The sequence below is a fragment of the Rhinopithecus roxellana genome, chromosome 9, assembly GCF_007565055.1.
Source record: "Rhinopithecus roxellana isolate Shanxi Qingling chromosome 9, ASM756505v1, whole genome shotgun sequence".
NCBI lineage: Eukaryota > Metazoa > Chordata > Mammalia > Primates > Cercopithecidae > Rhinopithecus > Rhinopithecus roxellana.
Window position 1 is genome coordinate 71,214,520 of NC_044557.1, and position 22,331 is coordinate 71,236,850.

Below are 22,331 nucleotides of genomic sequence, written 5' to 3' on the forward strand. Positions count from 1 at the left end.
ATGATTAATGATAAAATATTTTCCTACACTTGTTGACTATTTCTGTGTCTTCTTTTGAAAAATATCTATTCAGGCTTTTGCCTATTTTAAAACTGGGTTATTTGGTTTTTCTGCTATTGAGTGATTGGAGTTCCTTATATATTCTCATTTTTGCTCCCTTGCTACATGGACAGGGATAGGTAGCTGTCTCTTCACTTTGTTGATTGTGGTTGGGATGGGTGTCTCTTTGCTCTGTTGATTGTTTTCTTTGCTGTTAAGAAGCCTTTTAGCTTGATGTAGTCTCATTTGTTATTTTTGCTTTTGTTGCCTGTGCTTTTGAGGTCTTACCCAAAACATCTTTGCTCAGACCAATGTCCTGTGGCATTTCCCTAATGTTTTCTTCTAGCAAAATTTTAAGTCTTAAATGTAAGTATTTAATCCATTTTGAGTTTATTTTTGTATATGGTAAAAGATGGGGATCTAGTTTCACTGTGCATATAGGTATCTAGTTTTCCCAGCACCATTTATAAGATGGCTGTCCTTTCGCTAATGCATATTCTTGGCACTTTGTTGAGAATGAGTTGTTTGTTGTATTAGTCCATTCACATGCTGCTATAAGGACATACCCAAGACTGGGCGATTTATAAAGGAAATAGGTTTAATTGAATTACAGTTCCCCAGGGCTGAGGAGGCCTCAGGAAACTTATAATCATGGTGGAAGGCGTAGAAAACACGTTTGTCTTCATATGGCAACAGCAAGGAGAAGTGCCAAGCAAAACAGGAAAAAGCCCCTTATAAAACCATCAGATCTCATGAGAACTCACTCACTGTCATGAGAACAGTATGGAGGTTACCACCTCATGATTTGATTACCTCTTCAATTACTGGGTCCCTCTCACAACATGTGGGGATTATAGGGACTACAATTCAAAATGAGATTTGGGTGGGGACACAGCCAAACCATATCATTCTGTCCCTGGCCCCTCCCAAATCTCAGGTCCTCACATTTGAAAACAATCATTCCTTTCTAACCATCCCCCAAAATCTTAATTCATTTCAGCATTAATTCAAAAGTCCAAGCCCAAATTCTCATCTGAAACAAGGCAAGTCTCTTCCAACTATGATCCTGTAAAATCAAAAACAAGTTAGCTACTTCCTAGATACAATGGGGGTACAGGCACTGGGTAAATACAACCATTCCAGATGGGAGAAGTTGGCCAAAACAAAGAGGCTACAGGTCCCATGCAAGTCTGAAATCCAATAGGGCAGGCATTAAACCTTAAAGTTCCAGAATGATCTCCTTTGACTCCATGTCTCATATCCAGGGCATGCTGATGCAAGAGGTGGGCTCCCACAGTCTTGTGCATCTCCACCTTGTGGCTTTGCAGGGTACAGTTCCCCTCCTGGCTGCTTTCATGGGCTGGCATTGACTGTCTGCAGCTTTTCCAGGTGCACAGTGTAAGCTGGCAGTGAATCTACCATTCTGGGGCTCAAAGTTGGTGGCCTTCTTCTCACAACTGCACCAGCCAGTGCCTTAGTGGGGACTCTGTGTGGGGGCTATGACCCCACATTTCCCTTCCACACTGCCCTAGTAGAGGTTTTCCAGGAGGACTCCATCCCTGTAGCAGACTTCTTCCTGGACATCCAGGCATTTCCATACATCCTCTGAAATGTAGGCAGACGTTCCCAAACTTCAATTCTTATCTTCTGCTCACACAAAGGACCAACACCATGTGGAAACTGGCAAGACTGGGGGCTTGCACCCTATGAAGCAACATCCCGAGCTGTAACTTGGCCCATTTTACCCATGGCTGGAGGGGCTAGGATGCAGTCCCAAGGCTACACACAGCAGGGGTCCCCTGGACCCAACTCAGGAAACTATTTTTTCCCCCTAGGCCTCAAGGCCTGTGATGGGAAGAATAGCCATGAAGGTCTCTGACATGACATGGAGACATTTCTCCACAGTCTTTGTGATTAACATTCAGCTCATCATTACTTATGCAAATTTATATAGCCAGCTTGAATTTTTACACAGAGATTTTTTTTTTTCTATCGTATTGTCAGACTACAAATTTTCCAAATGTTTATGCTCTGCTTCTTCTTGAATGCTTTGCCACTTAGGAATTTCTCCTGCCAGATACTCCAAATCATCTCTCCCAAGTTGAAAGTTCTACAGATCTCTAGGGCAGGGGCAAAAAGCCTCCAGTCTCTTTGCCAAAGCACAGAAAAAGTGACCTTTGCTCCAGTTCTCAAGAAGTTCCTCATCTCCATCTGAGACCACCTCGACCTGGATTTCATTGTCCATATCACTATCAGCATTTTGGTGAAAGCCATTCAACAAGTCTCTATGAAGTTCCAAACTTTCCCACCTTTTCCTGTCTTCCTCTGGGTCCTTTAAACTATTCCAACCTCTGCCTGTTACCCAGTTCCAAAAATGCTTACGTATATTTGGGTATCTTTATAGCAGCATATTACTCTCTGAGGTACCCATTTACTGTATTATTCCATTCTCATGCTGCTGTAAGGACATACCAGAGACTGGGTAATTTACAAAGAAAAGAGGTTTAGTTGACTCACAGTTCTGCAGGTCTGTGGAGGTCTCAGGAAACTTACAATCATGGTGGAAAGGGAAGCAAACACATCCTTCTTCACATGGCAGCAGCAAGGAGAAGCGTCAAGCAAAAGGGGAAAAAGCCCCTTATAAAATCATCAGATCTCATGGGAACTCACTCACTATCACGAGGACAGCATGGAGGTAACCGCCCCTATGATTCAATTACCTCCCACCAGGTCCCTCTCAGGACATGTGGGGATTATGGGAACTATAGTTCAAGGTGAGATTTGGGTAGAGACACAGTCATATCTGTAGTAAATGTGTGAATTTATTTCTGGTTTTTCTGTTGTGTCCCACTGGTCTATTTTCATGCCAGTGCCATGCTGTTTTGGTTACCATAGCTTTGAAGTATAATTTGAAGTCAGGTTGTGTGAGGCTTCCAGCTTTGTTCTTTTTGTGCAGGATTGCTTTAATTATTTGAGGTCTTTTGTTGTTCCTTGGGAATTTTAGGATTTAAAAAAAATTTGTGAAGAATGTCATTGGCATTTTGATAGGGACCGCATTAAATCTGTTAGTTAAATTTTGAAAGAATCCCTCTGGCTGTTGTGCTAAAAGGATATGTAATGGGAGGAGGGGCAAAATCCAGGAAACCAGTTAGGACACCACTGTGATATGATGGTGGTGGGCCAGCCCTGGTAGAAGTAGAGGCTGGGAGAAGTGTTCAGACTCTGGACATATCTTTAGGGTAGATTCAACAGACATAAGTTAAATACTTTAAAAAATCTCTAATAATGACATCATTGTAAGAGAATATGCATATATAAAGATTAAAATACAGCTCCTGCCTATAATGTTTACATTTTTATTAGTATCAAATACATAAAATATAGTGATTTAGTGTATGTAAAAACGTCATTAACCACAGCTTGAAGAAGAAAATCACTCTGAGCTGAAGTCATCTGAGAACCTGGGAAGTAATCCTCCATCCCTTGCTTTGCCTTTGGGTATGTGTCCAGGAGATTTCTAGACCTCTCCTTTCATCTCGTTGCCTCCCTTTTTCCCTTCCTGTATCTTATACATCCAAGACCTGCTACTTAATTTTGAGGCCTAGTGAAAAACAAACACATAAAACAGGAAAGAAAGTGCTGTTAAACACCATAAAATGTAAAGATTTCCTCACCTCTGTAGTTTTTCTCTCTACTGGTCATGCATGGTATTTTTCTATTTATCATTGTTCTAAGTAAAGAAAGTCAAAATTGTAAATTATTAAAATGAGTTTTACTGTTCATCTTTACATTATGCAATTCCAGTTTTAATGCCATATTACAACATTTAATTTCTAGGTAGAATCACTGATATTATACAATTTATCTTTTACAGCTCATCTATGCATATATATGTAATTATTACTTGAACCACGGAAATGCTGCCCAAAACTAACCCAGCTATTTTTTGTTTCATTTCTTGATGTGTGCACATTCTACCAACACTCTCTATCTTAGCCTTACTGATGAATAAAAAAGAAGTGAAAGGAAAAGGAACTATATCTTGCCTATCTTCCCCGTTATGTTAACATTTTTAGCATAAGGATCAGCTAATACAGAGAATCAATGCAAGTGATATGATAGATTTCTTGATTATTTGTATTTTTTGGAAAATTATTGCCCTCTTTCTAAATTTTAAGCTAGTTCTGGTTTGATTGGACCATGTGATTTCTAAGGGTTGTCAATGGCCCCACTTGCTCAAAAGTAGACATAATATGTGTATCTTGTTCATGTTTGAGTCTTGCTGAACTCCCATGCAAGGTAGGTCCCTGGGATTTCCACACTCGTGCGACATTGAAACTATTGCACGCAAATAGGGCAGCAAAAATGGCAGATATGCATATTACTCTTAACTCCTCTGCTCACGCACAAGCTCCATTGTCTCATTGGACTTCAACTACAAAATATACTTCCAAAGATTATTAGGAATTTTTAGATGACAACAGCAGAGCATTAAACAACATGTAGGGTGATCATATAGTTTGCATGCCCATGAACCCAGCCCTGTCTATATCTCACATTTCATTATGCTCCCCACTCCTTTCTTTTAAAATTCATGATGAAAATTTCTGGGGTTTTATGTATTAGAGGACAAGCTCACAGTGTTTTAAGTTTTAAGTTTTTCTCCCAACTTCATTGAGATACAGTTAACTATTTAAAAATTCTACATAGTTAAAAAGATCTAAGATACAACAATGTGACTACTAATAACAATGATGTATCATACACTTGAAATTTGCTACAAGGGTAGATCTTAAATGTTCTCAGCACAAAAAAAAAAAAAAAAAGGTTATGGGAGATGATGGATATGTTGATTAGGTTGAACGTGGTGAATAATTCACAATATTCTTATCAGTGTTTCCCTACTTTCCTACCCTTTATTCTGTTATTTTTACTTCTTTCACAAATGAGTTTGTCCTGGAAACTATCTTTCCAGTCCCTCCTTAAATTATAGAGTGCTATCACCATTCCCACACCTCCCCCAAAATTTGCCCAGCCAAAACCTAAGCACTGGAGGAAAAGATACCTTTCTAACCATATCACTTATCAGATATATTTGTAATATATAATATTTCCCCATTAATAGAATTACCTATCTAAGAAGAATTTGGCTTTCATTTTGAAGTTAGTTTTCTTCACTTTATTATCTCTTTACTTCTATACAAATACATTTTTTTCACATGTAAACATTTTTGAAAATGCAATACAATTTAAAATCAATATGCAAATTTAATCTAATAGTGCATCTGGTATGTTAAAATTTGAGAGGGAGACATATAATAAAATGTAAGATCTATATGAAAATATTCTGTGGCATTTTAAAGAACTAATTAAAAGGAAACACGTGGTATTCACTACCTGTTCCTGAATAGTTTATACATATCTTTATGATAGTACCCATCACTCCGAATTACAAGTATTTCCACTATGTGTCTCTTCTATTATACTGTGTGTAAACTGAGGGCACAGACTATATCACAGACAGATGTATAACACCAACACCACCTGTAGAGCTAATTTTAGATCCCTAATAGGAGGTATTCAGCACTCACATCCTGAAAGAAAGAGTGATGTTTCTTATTTATGGGGTTATAATTTTAGTTGAGCTTTCAAAAATACATTGTAATATTTGTAAGGCATTCTTTATAAACTGCTTTAATATTTTTGATTGATTTATGTGGGAAACTACATCTAGGAATCTGTAAGGTTTAAGAATATACATACACAATGTCTTAAGCATTTTATGTTTTGTTTTTACATATATCTTTAGTTCCTCGAATCTCTGAGATAATTTTTTTTCAACACTAACATTAAAGAAGAGGTTGATGGTTTGCAAAGCAAAATTCTTCTCACTATGCTACCCCATTTCTTTCTGGGCACTGCTCAGTGGAAGAGTGTTCCTATTTGCAGTTGCATTTTCCCCTGACATTCAGGGTCACTGCCAGGGTGCCAGGATGCCAGGATAAAAGACTAAGTGGAGGCAGAAGAGAATATTATTCTACCATCACCTACCACCCATATTTATTTTATGTATTCTTAGAAACCTTGAATTGGACGCAAACATGAAGATCATCTGCTCTGACTTCTTTCTTAATACAGAGATCTCTTGTTTATTAGCTTTGACAAGTTTATAAAAATTCATCTCTGGGTTCTAGGCCCTGAACCAAGATTCAAAAGTGTATGCTCTGGAGTAGGGAAGAATGTGTTCCTGTTTTATACTCAGAAATCCTCTTTAAGAGTGGCATTCCTTAGTCATCGCCATAAGCTACATAACTTTGATTTCATAAGACCTCAGCTTTCAGAATATATTACTTTTTAAACCATATTTTGGTGGGGAGAATATGGAAAACCTTCTCTTTTGGAATTTACTTGACTCTAAATGGCAAAAATTATAATATAACTGAATATAGCTATGAATTTCTTTTGTTTATAAATATGCCCTGTACTAAGCAAGGATCAGGTATATCAGATAAAAATCCCCATCTACTTACCATTTAATAAAAAGGTAAAGGTGTACTAGGTACCAGGCACTTCTGCTAGACCTTGAAAAGAGTGATGATCTCAGAGACATGGCTCCTGAGACCTTTTAAGTTTGGTGAGTGAAAAGGTAATCAAATAAGTAATCCCGAGGGAGTTTTCTGATATGAGGAAAGCATACAAATGTACATTAGAAAAATACTTCCCTGATTTACGATGTCTAGAGTCTTCCTGGATGTTGACTGTTTAAACTGAGACCTAAGAAGTAAAAGTAATTAAAGTGAAGAGAGCAGGGAGCAAAGGATAGACGGCTCAATGACCAGAGATATCAGTGTAAGTTAAAGGCACTAGAAAACAAAAGCAAAACTCAACAGTGTAGCTGGTGTGTGGTTAAAAGAAGGACAGCAATCCAGCACTTTGGGAGGCGGAGGCGGGCAGGTCACGAGGTCAGGAGACCAAGCTCATCCTGGCTAAACGGTGAAACGCCGTCTCTACTAAAAATACAAAAAAATTAGCCGGGCGTGGTGGCCGATGCCTGTAGTCCCATCTACTCGGGAGGCTGAGGCAGGAGAATAATGATGTGAACCCGGGAGGCGGAGCTTGCAGTGAGCCGAGATTGCGGCGCTGCACACTCCAGCCTGGGCGACAGAGCGAGACTCCGTCAAAAAAAAAAAAAAAAAAAAAAAAAGCGGTGGATGTGGGCCAGAGTGTAGGGGGCTTGTCAATTTAGAGAGGGATTTGGGACTTAGTGCTAAAGGAAATGGGAGATATTGAAGGTTCTTAAGCAAGGAGATTACAGATGACTGACTGCACTGGGTACTGCATTGAGACAGCGGTGTGCTGAGCTGGCATAGGAGAATCAACTCTCAAAGATTCAGGAATCTCACTGGTTGATAAATTGTTGGTTGCTTGAAATTGGCCATGGTAGGACTGTTTATATTTTGGAAATGGCAAACACCACAAGTAAATGTTTTGTTGTTGCTGGTTTTCATGTTGCTATTGTCGCTGGAAAGCTTGTTTACCAGAATGCCAATGGATGGATATAAGCAAGGCTGGAGATGAGAAAAATGAAGGCCTGGACATGGGTGGTAGCAGTAGGAATGGAAAGACCTGGCTACGTTTGAGAAATATTTAGGTCTGATCTGGCTTTCTGGACGTAGAGATGGAGACAGAAGAAAGGCATAGGATGCACCTGGCTCTTTTCCAATCTGCCAGTAGAGTTCTAACTTGATACTCTTCAAGTAGTTTCCAGCTTGAAAACAAAGGTCAAACTCTTTGGACATTCCATTATCCATTTAGTGACACCATTTGTTTCTTAAGAAAATGTATATTAAAAAGCCTTAGCATAGGTCTTAAGAACAAATTAATAACACTATACTTCAATTTTGATAATACTATGAGTAACATAAGGCAAAGTCTTCATATGTCCAGAGATTTTGTATTCCTCATCGGACATTTATTGCTAATGTTCTCCAAGCTCTCTCAAAGACAATGTGAATGCCAAATGTGAAAGGCAAGTTGCACATTAAGCTGTATGTCCTCATGTGATTCTGCAGAGATGGCTTTTCTCCAAAATACTGCTAGAGCAGATGTTATGATTCTATGAAAGTTTTATTTGTAATTTTATGAAATTAGCAAAAAAAAAATCATATGGTATGTTCTTTTTGGTTTTCAGCAAGAATTATATCTACATATATATTATGGAGAGGTAAGAAGCAGAAGAGATAATATTATTTACTTTGGCCAATTCAGTTGCTAAGCAGACATATTATTTGTGTCTTGGCTCCAAAGTAGCACATTTTGAATATGGGTCTGAATATTTATTTATTTTTTCCTTGTTGTGTCAGATTACAGGGATTAAATCACTTCACCAATAGTTACCCTTTCTGTGACTGAAAAGCCATATCCTGTCATTTTTACGCTCCAAAGATGATTCTGTTTAGATAGAGGAAAGTGTCAGGAATGAAGCCTTCTGACAGCAGGGTGAAACTCTCTCACATTTAAGGAATTCTCACCAGAGGTGTCTGTAATCTCCCTCCTATTTTTCTTCCTCCTAAAACCTGTTTGAAGATAAAGCAGAGTGTAACCTGTGCCCTGTCAGCTTCCTGCAGAGTGTTAACTCAAAAGCCTCCATCAGTCACAGAGTACATCATTTAACAAGTTCCTGGTGATCGGTAACAAGTTCCAGATCACTTTCTGTACTGACTGGTTGTCTATTGCCCCAAGCCACTGTAGCTATTTATTAAATCTTCAGAAGGCGATATCTAACTTCATGATTAAAGAGCCTTGAAACAAGGTGCAGGGTGATTCCTTGTCAGTAAATTCATCTCAGCTCCTCAAAATTAGGAAAATGAGAAATGTCTTATGAGAACTTGATAGCTTTTAAAAAAATAGGGACAGTTTAAGAATAGTCTTCATATCTACGATTTATGCTGTTGCTATGGTCATTTTTTTTACTTTTAAGATATAAGGATAAGTCAACTTTATTAAATGGTGTTTTATTTCTGTTTTTGTTTTTGCTGTAGCTCAAATTTTTAAAAATTCCCCTCATGATATGTTACACCTAGATGTTTCAGCTATAGTGGTGAACAAAACTGGTAAATTTCCTGCCCTCATGAAGTTTGCATTCTAGGAATAAATGATTGAATAAATGACATGTTACCTGCATGAAGAGAGGGTTTGAACAATTTTTCACTTAAGATTCCTTCCAAAAATTTAAATTGTTTTTTTATTTTGAAATAAAATAGTCTTTAGAAGAGTTATAAAAATGGTACAGAGGCTGGGCATGGTGGCTCACGCCTGTAATTCCAACACTTTGAGAGGCCAAGTTCAGTGGATCACTTGAGGTCAGGAGTTCGAGAGTAGCCTGGCCAACATGGTGAAACCTTGTCTCTACTAAAAATTCAAAAAGTAGCCAGTGTGGTGGCGCACGCCAGTAATCCCAGCTACTTGGGAGGGTGAGGTGGGAGATTCACCTGAACCCAGGCGGCAGAGGTAGCAGTGAGCCAAGATTGCACCAATGCACTCCAGCCTGGGCGAAAAGAGTGAAATTCCATCTCAAAAAACAAAACAAACAAAAAAATGTACAAAGACCTCTTTTATTCCCCTAAAGTTAATCTTGTATATTTTGCTTGGTAAAATGGTCAACACTAAGTTATTAACATTGTTACAATACCATTTACCAAAGTATAGATTTTATTCCTATTTCCCCAGTTTTCCCCTAATGCCTTTTTGCTGCCCCAGTGTCCATTGTAGTTGATGGTCATGTCTCCTTAATCTCCTCCAATCTGTGACAGTCCCTCAGCCTTTTCTTGTCTTTCATTACCTGGACACTTCTAAAGAGTATTGGTCGTGTATTTTGTAAAATGTACCTCAATTTGGGTTTGTCTGATTTTTTTATGATTAGACTGAGGTTATGAATTTTGAGAAAAAATATATAGAGGCGATGCATTCTTCTCATATAAAAAGGTTCGGGATATCAATGTTTTATTATAAGCCATATTGACCTTGATCACCTGGTGGTACCTGCCAGGTTTCGCTACTGTGAAGTCACTATTCTTCCCTTTCTGTACCATATTATTTAGAAATAAACCACTAAGTCCAGCCCATACTCTCAAGGAGAGAAGGATTTAGCTTCACCCTCTAGAGAGGAACATCAAAGATTGTGTGTGTCATAAAATGTGTTTCTATGTTAAAATCACCACAGTAATTAATAAATATGTTGAGGGAGGTACTTTGAGGCTATGTAGACTTTCTGTTTCTCTTTAACTTAGCATTCTTCAGTAAATCTTGCTTGCAGCTTTATTACTGCAGTGTTTCCGTAGTGACTTTCTGTTTCCCTCATGTATTTACCATTTTTAAGTTAGAATTTTTCTTTAAGGAGCAGTCATCCCACCTCCCCAGTTTGTTTGTTTAATCATTTATTGATATCAGTATGGATTAATGGATATTTATTTTATTCTTTGGGTTGTAATACAGTCTTATTATGATTTATTTTGTTGTTCAAATTGCTCCAGCTTTGGCCCATTCATTTTTGGTCAAATGCTTTGCTGTTTGCAGCTAAGGGTATAGTCAAGTCTTTGGTTGGTACTGTTATTTTTTTCTCTCTATGACACAGTAGAACTTCCTGCTGTGAGAGACAACTTGTGTGAAAGTCTATGTGGCTTGTGAGCTCTAGAAAGAAAACTGAACAAAAGAAACTGTTCTCACAAACTTTGAGAATTACTCACAAATATATTTGAAGCAATCAAGTGCATACTTATGAGTCGAAGTAATAGCCATCACAGAGAATAATGAAGAAAGCATACATTTTCTTGAGATTTTTAAAGCATTATGAAGAATAATATGCATTTCCTGAAGTGATATATCACAGCTTGATTACAGATGTCAATTCTTGAAAATATTGCTTGAGCCTAGTACAATGTCATATAGGCAAGCCTAGTTAATAATTACTTATTGAGCTTCATCTGTATACTCTGTACTGTTCATTTAAGCATGAAGAAAAATAGAAATAGACATCTTTGTTGAATGAATAAAGACAAAATTCATGCACTGAATGATTGTAATGTTTGCTGGTATGATACAATAAAAAATATAAAGCAATTAATTCAGAGACAATAATACATATATTGGCAAATTTCTATTTTTATGAAACAGATGTTAAGGGATCCTCTTAATTAGATACTTTAATATTTGGTTTTTCTTATGTAATTAAGATTTAGGGGATTTATTATAGTTGTATTGAAAATTTAAATGGTTATCAGATATCTGGGCTTATTTATTTGTCTGTTACCTAAAGGCAGACAATAATTTGCTGAATGTCATAATCACTTTTTCCTATCTGTTGGCATCCAATTTAATAATGTTGTGAACTCAATTTCTAGTTCAAATATATTCTAATACAGTATACTTATACTGCATTTAAGAGATTTGAGGATGGTTTCTTCATTCAACAACTTTGTTAGTAACATTGAATCGAGATCAAGGTGTTTCAAAGAAGCTCTGTTAGGAATCTACAATGTAAACTTGCTTTCTGTCCTTGATCAGAGAACAGTTAGAACTCTAACTTTATCTTATATATTACAACATGTAGAATGGACTTTTTATTCCACAGGGACCTTCTAACACGTCTGGATTCAGTAATAACCCACTTCAAGGTACAAACACAAAGCCTGATGAAAAGGTGTGTGCTCATGGATGCTAGGCTTGCTCACCTGCCCATTCTATTTAGGAAGGTCATATCCCTCATAACAGGTTCAGTGGTCAGCACAATTGTAAAGGACACAGATATCATGTATCTGTGGGTAACTCAGGAACACGCAGTATGGCAAATTGAAATTTGAAAAACAAACAACCAAACAAACGTGGTACTCTTTCAAAGCAATATTTAAAGGAATAATATTTTCCAATATCAAACAAAATTTTGTAATCAGATTACCAGGCTTTCAGTATCTTGAGATCTAATGGTCAGGATTCTATATTTTCAATGGCATTTGACTTTAAGTGAAGAATCACAATCTTTTGTTGGTCTGAGTGTTAGACCTCTGTTGAGAGGCAGGAACTCGGGCCTCTCAAAAACAAACATTCAGGCAGGCTTATCTCTACATCTATGTGGATACTTGTAAGAATCAAGCTTGTGGAGAATAAGAGATAATGTATGAGAGCTTCCCCACCAGGGAGTTTAAGAATATACCTCCTCCACATCTAACAATATACATTAGAGTGTAATGTTCCTAATATGTGGTATATGTGGTATAATAAATTTTATCTTATCTACTGTAATGACTGGTCCAGCAATGATTATATTTTAGAACAAAGCAACATAAAGATGTTTCCAGGTTGTAATATTGTAGGTAAGATTAGGAAAAATGATATCATGAGGAAACTGCTTCCTGGAAATCACTGTTGGAAAGAAGGACTAAAAACCAATCGTATCTTCTTTTTTTTTTTTTTCTGGAAGGTCAGTGGTTTACTCTTGACTTTATATATAGGTTTAATCTTCCTCACACTCCCCAGTCAAAACAATCCCAGCATTGTTATTAGTGGGTAATTTCATTATTTCTTATCACCTCAATTCCCTTATCCTTTACAATCAAAAATATGTTATAAATAACATGTTTTATTTTTGGACTATCATAATCATCATCAGCTTCAATATCATTTTATTATTGAGCATTCTTATCCAGAATAATCATGGATAAGATACAACATAACTTAAAAAAAAAAACCTCTCAGGCTTATATACTTAGATTATAGATATTTTGGATGAGGAGGACTAAATGATGTTCCTCATTTCTGAACTTTTTATATTCCTTTCCTCCATTTCTTTATTAGAAATATCTTCTGGCTCTGGTGGTTCTAAAATAAATCCTCCAAAACAAACATAAATAGAAAATTATACTACCAACAATGAGGGAATTACTATTAACAGCCCCTTTTTCTTTATTACAAATGCTGGTTTGGGAGGTCTGGCTTCTAAGAAGTCTACTTATCTAATGAAGTAGCTCTACATAAATTGAGACTTAACATTATCCAGAAATTTGGCTAAGATTCATAACTGACACACATCTTATTACTGTTAGATGAAATTTCAAGGAAGCAGACATTTGCCTGTTTCTGATCACATAGCCTCAACTACACATAGTCACATTTAGATTGGAGAAGTTTAAATTACAAATCTCATTTAAAATTTGAGTATTATAATGATAAGAAGCTCATAAATAAGAGCATAAAACATATTTAAGAATAGATTATGAGTCTTATACAATAGATTCAGAAATAACATTTCTTTACAGTCAGTTATATATGAGGGGATTATCTTGATAATGAGAATTATCACTATATTCAAAAATACAATATTTCTCTTGTGGCAGTAAAATGAATATTAACTCACAATTTAACATTGTAGGTTAAAGAACCCATTTATTATTTCATACAAAGATCCTGATGTAACATTATTTAGCTGACACTTTAGTAGTCTTAAAATAGGATCGTATTTTAGAAAATTAATTGTCTGCAACAGTGATAAAACAAAAATGATGTGTGCATTTAACGTTTTATTTTTCAAGTCTGCTAATATGTACTTTTTGGGCCAAATTTAATATTGATATATAATATTTAATTCTAGCCCCCTCCTCCAAGAAACCAGTAAAAAAATTGCTCTTTTCAAAGATATCTACAATTATTTAAAATTTAAATTTTAATAAAACCTTGAAAATACATTTTAGTCTATAATTAGTTTATGTGTAGCATAAAGGTTTGTGGCTCTGTGTGTGTTATAAAATCTACAATTAATATCTCTGCCAGTCAATCAAAAATAAAACATAAACTTATAAGATTACTTATGATAACATCAGACCTTTAAGGATGGCCCACGTATTGGTATCAATGTGAAGATTCCTGTCTAAGCATTTCATGTGTTCCCCAACACATTTTTTCACTCCCTCCTGCATATTATTACCCAGCTTCCTGACTTCAAGTTCTAGCTTCTAGTCTTCTTTCCCTTTATGTCTTCTACGCCATCTACGCCAGACTAATTTCAATCCCATTCTCATCATGTCATTTTTCATACTCAGCAATCTTCAGTGGTTCCCTTCCCCCCCCATATTGTAGTGTCCAAATTACTAGTAGGAAATTACTAGTAGGTCTTAAAAGTTTTATATAACCAACTATAAAATGACCTTTGAAATCAAATCTACCACTATTCTTTTTTTTTTTTTTTTTTTTTTTTTTACAGTTTTCTTTGCCAAGTGTATGTTATTCACTGTCTCTTAAAATAAAGCTGGTCATTCTTGTTTCTATAACATCTCTCTTAATTATCTTTATATCATAATTTCTTATCCCTCTCCTCAATTTGTGTTACTTTTAATTCCAGCTGCCTTTCCAGTTACCTTTAATTCTAGGTCCAGTTCCTCTCTCACCTCCATTTTGATCATTTCAAACCACCATAATATCTACTCCCAAGCATTTATTACATTATATCAATCTCTTGCATTTAACCTAGTGATGCTTTTTGGTATATTTATACTTTTAAATGTAATATATGTGATTGATTGATTCTTGGGCTATCATTTAACTATATGTATACTTTTCTACGTAATATATTTGATTGATTCTTGGGCTATCATTTAAAAGCTCTTTAGGGAAGACACTGCTTATTTTATCCTTTGGAATACTGTGCATAAAAATGCATTGATTTTAGCATATGCAATCCTAAAATTTGAATCTTGACACCATTAGCAGCTTCACGAAGGTCATTCCTTAACTTCTCTCAGCCTCAGTGCTCATCTTTTAAGAATGAGTGAGACAAATTAATTCAAAGGATCACAGCAAGTATAATGATCCTCATCTAAAACACTTAGTACTCAACAAATGTTAGTTTTCCCACTTATGCTATGTAAAATACAAGTGCTCAGTAACTACTTAGCAAATACAAAGAAGAACTCATATTTTTTTGTTTTCTCTTCATTTAAATAGTAATTCAAGGATGTATCAAAATCAAGTCCAAAAGATTTGTGAGCTGTATGACTCTCTGTGAACAAGTATCTGTAGTTATTGCTCTCGGGAGGATTTTAGAAGAATCAACTATATCCTGGGCTCAATTTCACATACATAGGGCAAGGTTACCAAAAAGAAAATCCCCAAACAAGCCCATCATCATCAGGAGCCTAACAAATCTGCCCCAAAGCCAGCTCAGTTGAGCCCGTGTGGAAGACAAATGACAACCAGATTCCCACATAATTGCTCCTGTGTTTTGATATAAAGTTTGCTGGCCAGGAAAGTCCAAGAAATGTTCTATTAACATGTAGAAGAAAGACTTCAAACAGAGTACCATAAGTGAGATAATAGGAAAGTAAAAGCAAAGGAGATGGGAGAATTTGTCTTTTATTTGGGTCTGTCTAGTACATGAAACAGTAAAAAAGAGCCTAAATCACATTAGATTGTTAACAACAACAACAAAACCCGTTTTAACATAATTTTATACATACACACACACACAATTTTATAAATATTTATAATTATAGGACTTTGATCTTTAAATTATTATTTAAAAATGTAAAAATACTATAAAAGTACTATTTCTTAATACATATGTAAGAGCATGTGACTTAAAGATTACTGAAATTATTAATCAGTAATACTCTCTGAAAAGAACATTTGTACTTGATAATTTGTCAAGGAAATGATTGGAAAGATGTGAGAATTCAATATGAATACATATATTAATAATATTCAAACTTTTTTGACTGGATCAATTTTATGTCAGGAAATATAATCTGCTACTTAAAAAAAAATTAAAAGGATGTGAATGTCCAAGATATCTATGTAAAAGTATCATTTCTCTTATCTTTAAAAAGTACTGAATTGTTCCTAACATGCTCTCAAAGTATTTATATATCAGGAGTTACTACTTTTCAGAATGCTTAGGAAATATTTCAGAGGTGTTATTCACTGTCGTTGATAGGTGTCATTACCATAGGTAAATTAATTAATTCACTTAATGTATTTAAGTTTTAATTCTTTTTAAATGATTAAGTAAGCAAGAATGCCTTCTTGCTTTCAAAGATTTTGATGAAGTAAAATGCTTAGTGTTCAACATTCTGGATAAATTTTTGTCACTTATTTTAACTCACTTTGCTTTTCTGGTAGTACCTAAGAACATTCATCAGTACACACACGACCAGCCAGCTATTCTTACATGACTACCCAAGCAAGGATAAATCGCATGGACATTTGCTTCTCTTTTCTCCCCAAAAAGTTAAATAATACTTTTCAAACTTCACTTGAGATCCAGAGGCCTATACTAAACCAGCTAAATAATTTGACCAATTCACTGAGCAAGAATCAATCAAATCAGGTTTATGTGGTGCTGAAAACATAGCTGGTTGATAACTGAGTGAACTTCCTTTTAGGCATGCACACAGAAGTGTCACCTCGACCTTTCATTAAGGCTAATTTTTATAGAAGTTTTAGGTTCACTGGAAAATTGGGTGGAAGGTACAGAGATTTCCTATATACCTCCTGTCCCCACTAAAGCATAGCCTCGCCCGTTATCAAAATCCCCTAGCAGAATGGTACATTTGTTACTGTTGATGAACCTACATTGACACATCATAATCACCCAAATCCATAGTTTACATGAGGGTTCACTCTTGTACATTCTGTGGGTTTAGAAAAGAGTGTAATGGCATGTACTCACCATTGTAATATACAGATCATTTTCACTGCCTTAGAAATCCTTTATGCTCCACCTATTCATCTCTTCCCCACCCCTTCACCTCTGGCAACTACTGATCTATTTACTGTCTCCACTGTTTTGCCTTTTCCAGAATGTCATATAATTGGAATCATGTTGCATGTAGTCCTTCCAGACTGATGTCTTTCACTTGGTATAATAATATGCATGTACATTTCCTTTTTTATTTTTTCTTGGATGACAGCTCATTTCTTTTTAGTGCTGAATAGTATCTCATTGTCTGGATGTACCACGGTTTATTATCCATTTACCTACTGAAGGACAACTTGGTTATTTGCAAGTTTTGGCAATTATGAATAAAGCTATAAACATCTGTGTGCAGGTTTTGTGTGGACATGAGTTTCCAACTCTTTTGGATGAATACCAAGGAGCACAACTGCTAGATCACATAAGAGTCTGTTTAGCTTTGTAAGAAACTGCTAAACCGTCTTCAGAAGTGTCTGTCTCATTTTGCATTTCACCAGCAACGAATGAAAGTTTCTGTTGCTCTACATCCTACCTAGCACTTCGTGCTGCCAGTTTTCTAGATTTTGGCTATTCTAATAGGTGTGTAGTAGTATCTCGTTGTTATTTTACCTTGGCTTTTTTAACCAGTTGGTACTGCTGTGGTACAGCAGGAATGTGGCTATGGTCTATAAGACAGAGGCAATGATGTTTGAATATTTTATATATGCTTTAACCTGGATCTACCTACCCTTATCATTGGATTGGGGTAAATAAAAATCTCATAAGCTATCTTCAAAAAGAACTCTTGTCAGTGTTGTTTTGTTTTGCTTTGCTTTATCTATAATAACAACTTAGAGGACCTGACTCATAATGTCAAACCAATTGTCTTAAACTCTTTCATAGTGAATTGAAAGTGGACAGGAAGAAGGAAAGGTCAAACCTATTTAGTCAAGTCTTTGCCTAAAATAAGTTAATTGTGCAAGAAGTTTTATTTAAATTGACAGATGGCTAATGGGAGATCACTCTAGACTGAGGTCTATTGTCTTCAATGTGTTGCTTTATACTTGTTTCTTGCTTTTTCTTTAAAAAATGGCACTCTGTAGTGTGTTCTGAGACACTGGATTATACGTAAGAACTAACAACTTCCAAAATAAATAAATGTCTTTAACTAAGGGGGGTTATAAATCAGGATAGCAATGAAATAGATGGCAAATTCCTCCCATCTGTAAATTTTATTTTCCTGAAAATATGTTCTAATCTTAAAAATAGATATATGTGTATTCATATACAGATATACATACATGTTTATGTGCATATTTATACACACAAATACCAACATACATTATTAGAGAAGATGCAAATTACCATCTATTTGTACTTTGAAGGCATTCAAATATATTTTATCCACCACTTCATTAAAGTAATGCCTTAGTTACTAACCTTCTGACTGCTGAATCTTTAACCATTTCAGAATCAAGATTTATCAAGTCAAAGGCTACAGTGAAGAGTAAGAGAAATTCTCAAGTGCTGAGTTAAAGATGTCAAAAGCAAAAAGAGCTTAGCTTACTGACAAGTGGAAAGGATCAGTATGTGGTGAAAACCAAACCTCACTGGTCAGAGATGTTTAGAAAGAGGATTTAAAAAGCAAAAGATGGCAGCTGCCCTCATAGTGTGTGCCGGGCAGCAGGAGCAGTGGTGGATGGCACATGGTCTGATGGAGATCAGCGGAAGTCACGGGGATTGACAAAAGCTCAGAAAAGTAGCATCAATGAATGGATTTGTAGGCAAATTCCTTAACTTCTCTGAATGCTAGAGAAGCATTTCTCTCTCTCTCTCTCTCTCTCTCTTTCTTTCTTTCTTTCTCTTTCTTTCTTTCTTTCTTTCTTTCTTTCTTTCTTTCTTTCTTTCTTTCTTTCTTTCTTTCTTTCTCTCTCTCTCTCTCTCTCTCTTTCTCTCTCTCTCTCTCTCTCTCTCTCTCTGTCTCTCTCTCTCTCTTTCTTTCTTTTTTTCTCTTTCTTTTTTTGATGGAGTCTCACTCTGTTGCCAGGCTGGAGTGCAGTGGCGCGATCTCGGCTGACTGCAACATCCGCCTCCCGGGTTCAAGCGCTTCTCCTGCTTCAGCCTCCAGAACAGCTGGTACTACAGGTGCGCGCCACCACGCCCATCTACTTTTTGTAGTTTTAGTATAGACGGGGTTTCATCATGTTGACCAGGATAGTCTCAATCTCTTGACCTCGTGATCTGTCTGCCTTGGCCTCCCAAAGTGTTGGGATTACAGGCGTGAGCCACCATGCCGGGCCAATGCCAGTTTCTTCATAAGTAACATTGAGATAATAACAGTATTGACTTCATAGGGTTATTATATTATTAAAAAAGATATTCATGTAACAAATGAAAAGTAAGCCTGGATGATATTTATTGAATTCTTACTGTTAGCTCTGTAACATGCAGTTTTTGAGTCAGTGTCTCTCCTGATAATCCATGCTTGTCCTTTCTCTATAGCTTATGTTGATTGTGTAACCAAACGCAGGTCCAGACCCTCAACACTTGCAGAACCAAATAACAAGGATGAGGTTTGGTGGAAGAAAAGTGACTTTATTTTCCAATCTAGCAGGGAGGAAATGGTCCAGGCTCCTGGCTTAAAGAAACCAGTTCACATTTTGGACAAAAAACAAATACTTAAAAAGGAGTGCTTGGAATGTGGGGCATGCAAGAGGGGTGAGGAGGTGCTATTCTATGAGACTTGTTCCAATGACTTATCTTGAGTTATTGTCCCATCTGTAAGTGGGCTAGAGTCCTCCTGGGCACAATCAGGCTGTAAATTAACTAAAGCCTTGAGGTAATCCCCTGGTGGGTGAGAATTCCACAGGTGCCCAGATTGTTTTAAGATTCAGTCCCCAGAACTTACTTTGAAGCAAGCATATAATTAGATAAGGGAAACATTGCTCAGGGGATGCCTGATGGGAAGAAGGAGCAAAGGTTATGACTTCATTACTAAGAAAGGATGAAAAAGGAAGGCAGAAAGAAAAATTTAAACATATGATAGTGAGGTAATGAAGAAAAGGAACACTTGTACACTGTTGGTGGGAGTACAAATTAGTTCAGCCATTGTGGAAGACAGTGTGGTGATTCCTCAGAGGCCTAAAGACAGATATAGCATTCAACCCAGAAATTCCATTACTGGGTATATACGCAAAGGAATATAAATCATTCTATTATAAGAACACATACACATGTATGTTCATTGCGGCACTATTCACAATAGCAAAAACATGGAATCAACCTAAATACCCATCAATGATAGACTGAATACAGAAAATGTGGTGTATATACATGATGGAATACTATGCAGCCATACAAAAGAGCAAGATCATGTCCTTTGCAGGGACATGATGGAGCTGGAGGACATTATTCTTAGCAAACTAACACAGGAACAGAAATCCAAGTACCACATGTTCTCACTTATAAGTGGGAGCTAAATGCTGAGAACACATGGACACACAGAGGGAACACAATGAACACATTTCAAAGAATTGAGAGTGTAAAGAGGGAGAGGATCAGGAAAAATAACTAATGGGTACTAGGCTTAACACCTGGGTGATGAAATAATCTGAAAACCCCCATGACAAAGTTTACCTATGTAACAAACCTGCACTTGTATCATGAACTTACAATAAAAGTTAAAAATACATAAATAAAATTGTATTTGTTGAGAAAAAAACAGGGTACTTGAGTTACAATTGTATTACGTGTTGGTGCATTGGATTATGTGTTATAATATCTCTGTTTGGCCTGGCAATTTTTCCAGCTCACATTCAGTGTTGTAATGATGTATAGCAGCAGTCCCCAACTTTGTTGGCACCAGGGGCTGGTTTTGTGGAAGACAGTTTCTTCATGGACTGGGGGATGGGGTGGGGGTAGGGGGCTGGGAATGGGGGAATGGTTTTGGGATGAAAATGTTCCACCTCAGATCACCAGGTATTAGATTGTCATAAGTAGCACGAAACCTAGATCCTTTGCATGCATAGTTCATAATGAGGTTCGCACTCCTATGAGAATCTAACACCTCTGGTGATCTGACAGGGCGCAGAGCACAGGTGATAATGCTTGCTCCGCGCCACTCACCTCCTGCTGTGCGGCTCAGTTCCTAACGGGCCACAGAATGGTACAGGTCCATAGCTGAGGGTTGAGGACCCCTAATGTATACGGTTATGGGCAAATTAGTGGCCGTGAAAGCCAAGATAATAATAATCTATTCTCAGTGCAGAAGTATAGTGAAGTTTAATACAACATAAGTATCAACCAATCATACCTGATGCTAGCTCAATTTTAAAAGATACCAGTTATAGACAACTGGAATAGATATACCCTTGTGTGTATATAGATACACAGTGACATAGGAGCATCAGTCCTGCCTATGTGATTCCGACGTCAGCTAATCTGTTGTAGGGAAGTTTCAGCAAATTGTGGATTTAGAGGCAGAAAGGGAGAAATCCCTTTCCTCCCAATCATAACGAGTCATAGCCAGTCCTCCTATAACAAAACACAGGTTAATGCGAAAAGCATAACAAATGTATTATGTGCATAGGAGTCACGCAAAATATTAAAAACTCAAAGAAGAGGCCAGATGGTTGATGCTTACATACCCTCTTCAGTTGGAGGAGAAGCAAGAGTGCATGGGGTGCCAGGAGGAGGTTGCATAAAACCATGGGCCTGAAGACTATAAAATGGTTTGTAAATGATTCTCTTTGGGAATTGAGTGGGATCTAAGAACAGACAGTAGTATGGGACAAAGTTCATTTACATTCTAGGTGTGATATTTAATTTTCAGTCTCTTGCTTTGTAAGAGGAATTTTAATCTTCTCAGGTTAATAACATTTCAGGGAAGAGATTCAAAATAATTTTGTTTGTGTTTCTAGTAAATGAGGGGACATCAGTGAAGAGCCTCATCCTATGTTTTGGGAGAGATGGAGGGTTGAGACAAGGGTGGGTAGGCAGGAGGTCAGAGAGACCTTGAGGTTACTTCTTTAGTTCCGCATGTCAAAGCACTGTATTTCAGGGTGTTTGATATTTCAGGGTATCAGTTTCTGAGCCTCAACAGGTGTTTCTGTGAGTGGAAAATCTTCTGCTTTCCATTTACTATTATAGGTTTCAAAGCAGAAATCTTTTTGGATCCCAGGTATTAAAAAAGAAAAGAAAAATAAGAAAAGGAAAAGATGGAGGAAGAAAGGGGAAAAACAATAAAACTAACCAATTAAACAAACAAACTAACTCACTTCTTTACCTAATATCAGTTTGTTGACTTAATGTTTTAATGATTAGCTAGCTTAAAATTGGAGTCCCTTGTGTTTAAGGATTCATTAAAGCAGTCAAAATTAGTAAAATAAAATAAAGCTATTAAAATGCGTACAAAGCTTCCTTCTTAATATGGGTAGTGCATTATTAAGTTCCCAAAGGCAGAGAAGAAAGAATGCCTACAAGGGAACAAAACAACACTTTTTCTTTTAAGATGCTGTAAATATTATAAATACTTAAAAAATATAAGTTGGATATAAACTTAACCAAATTGATTTAC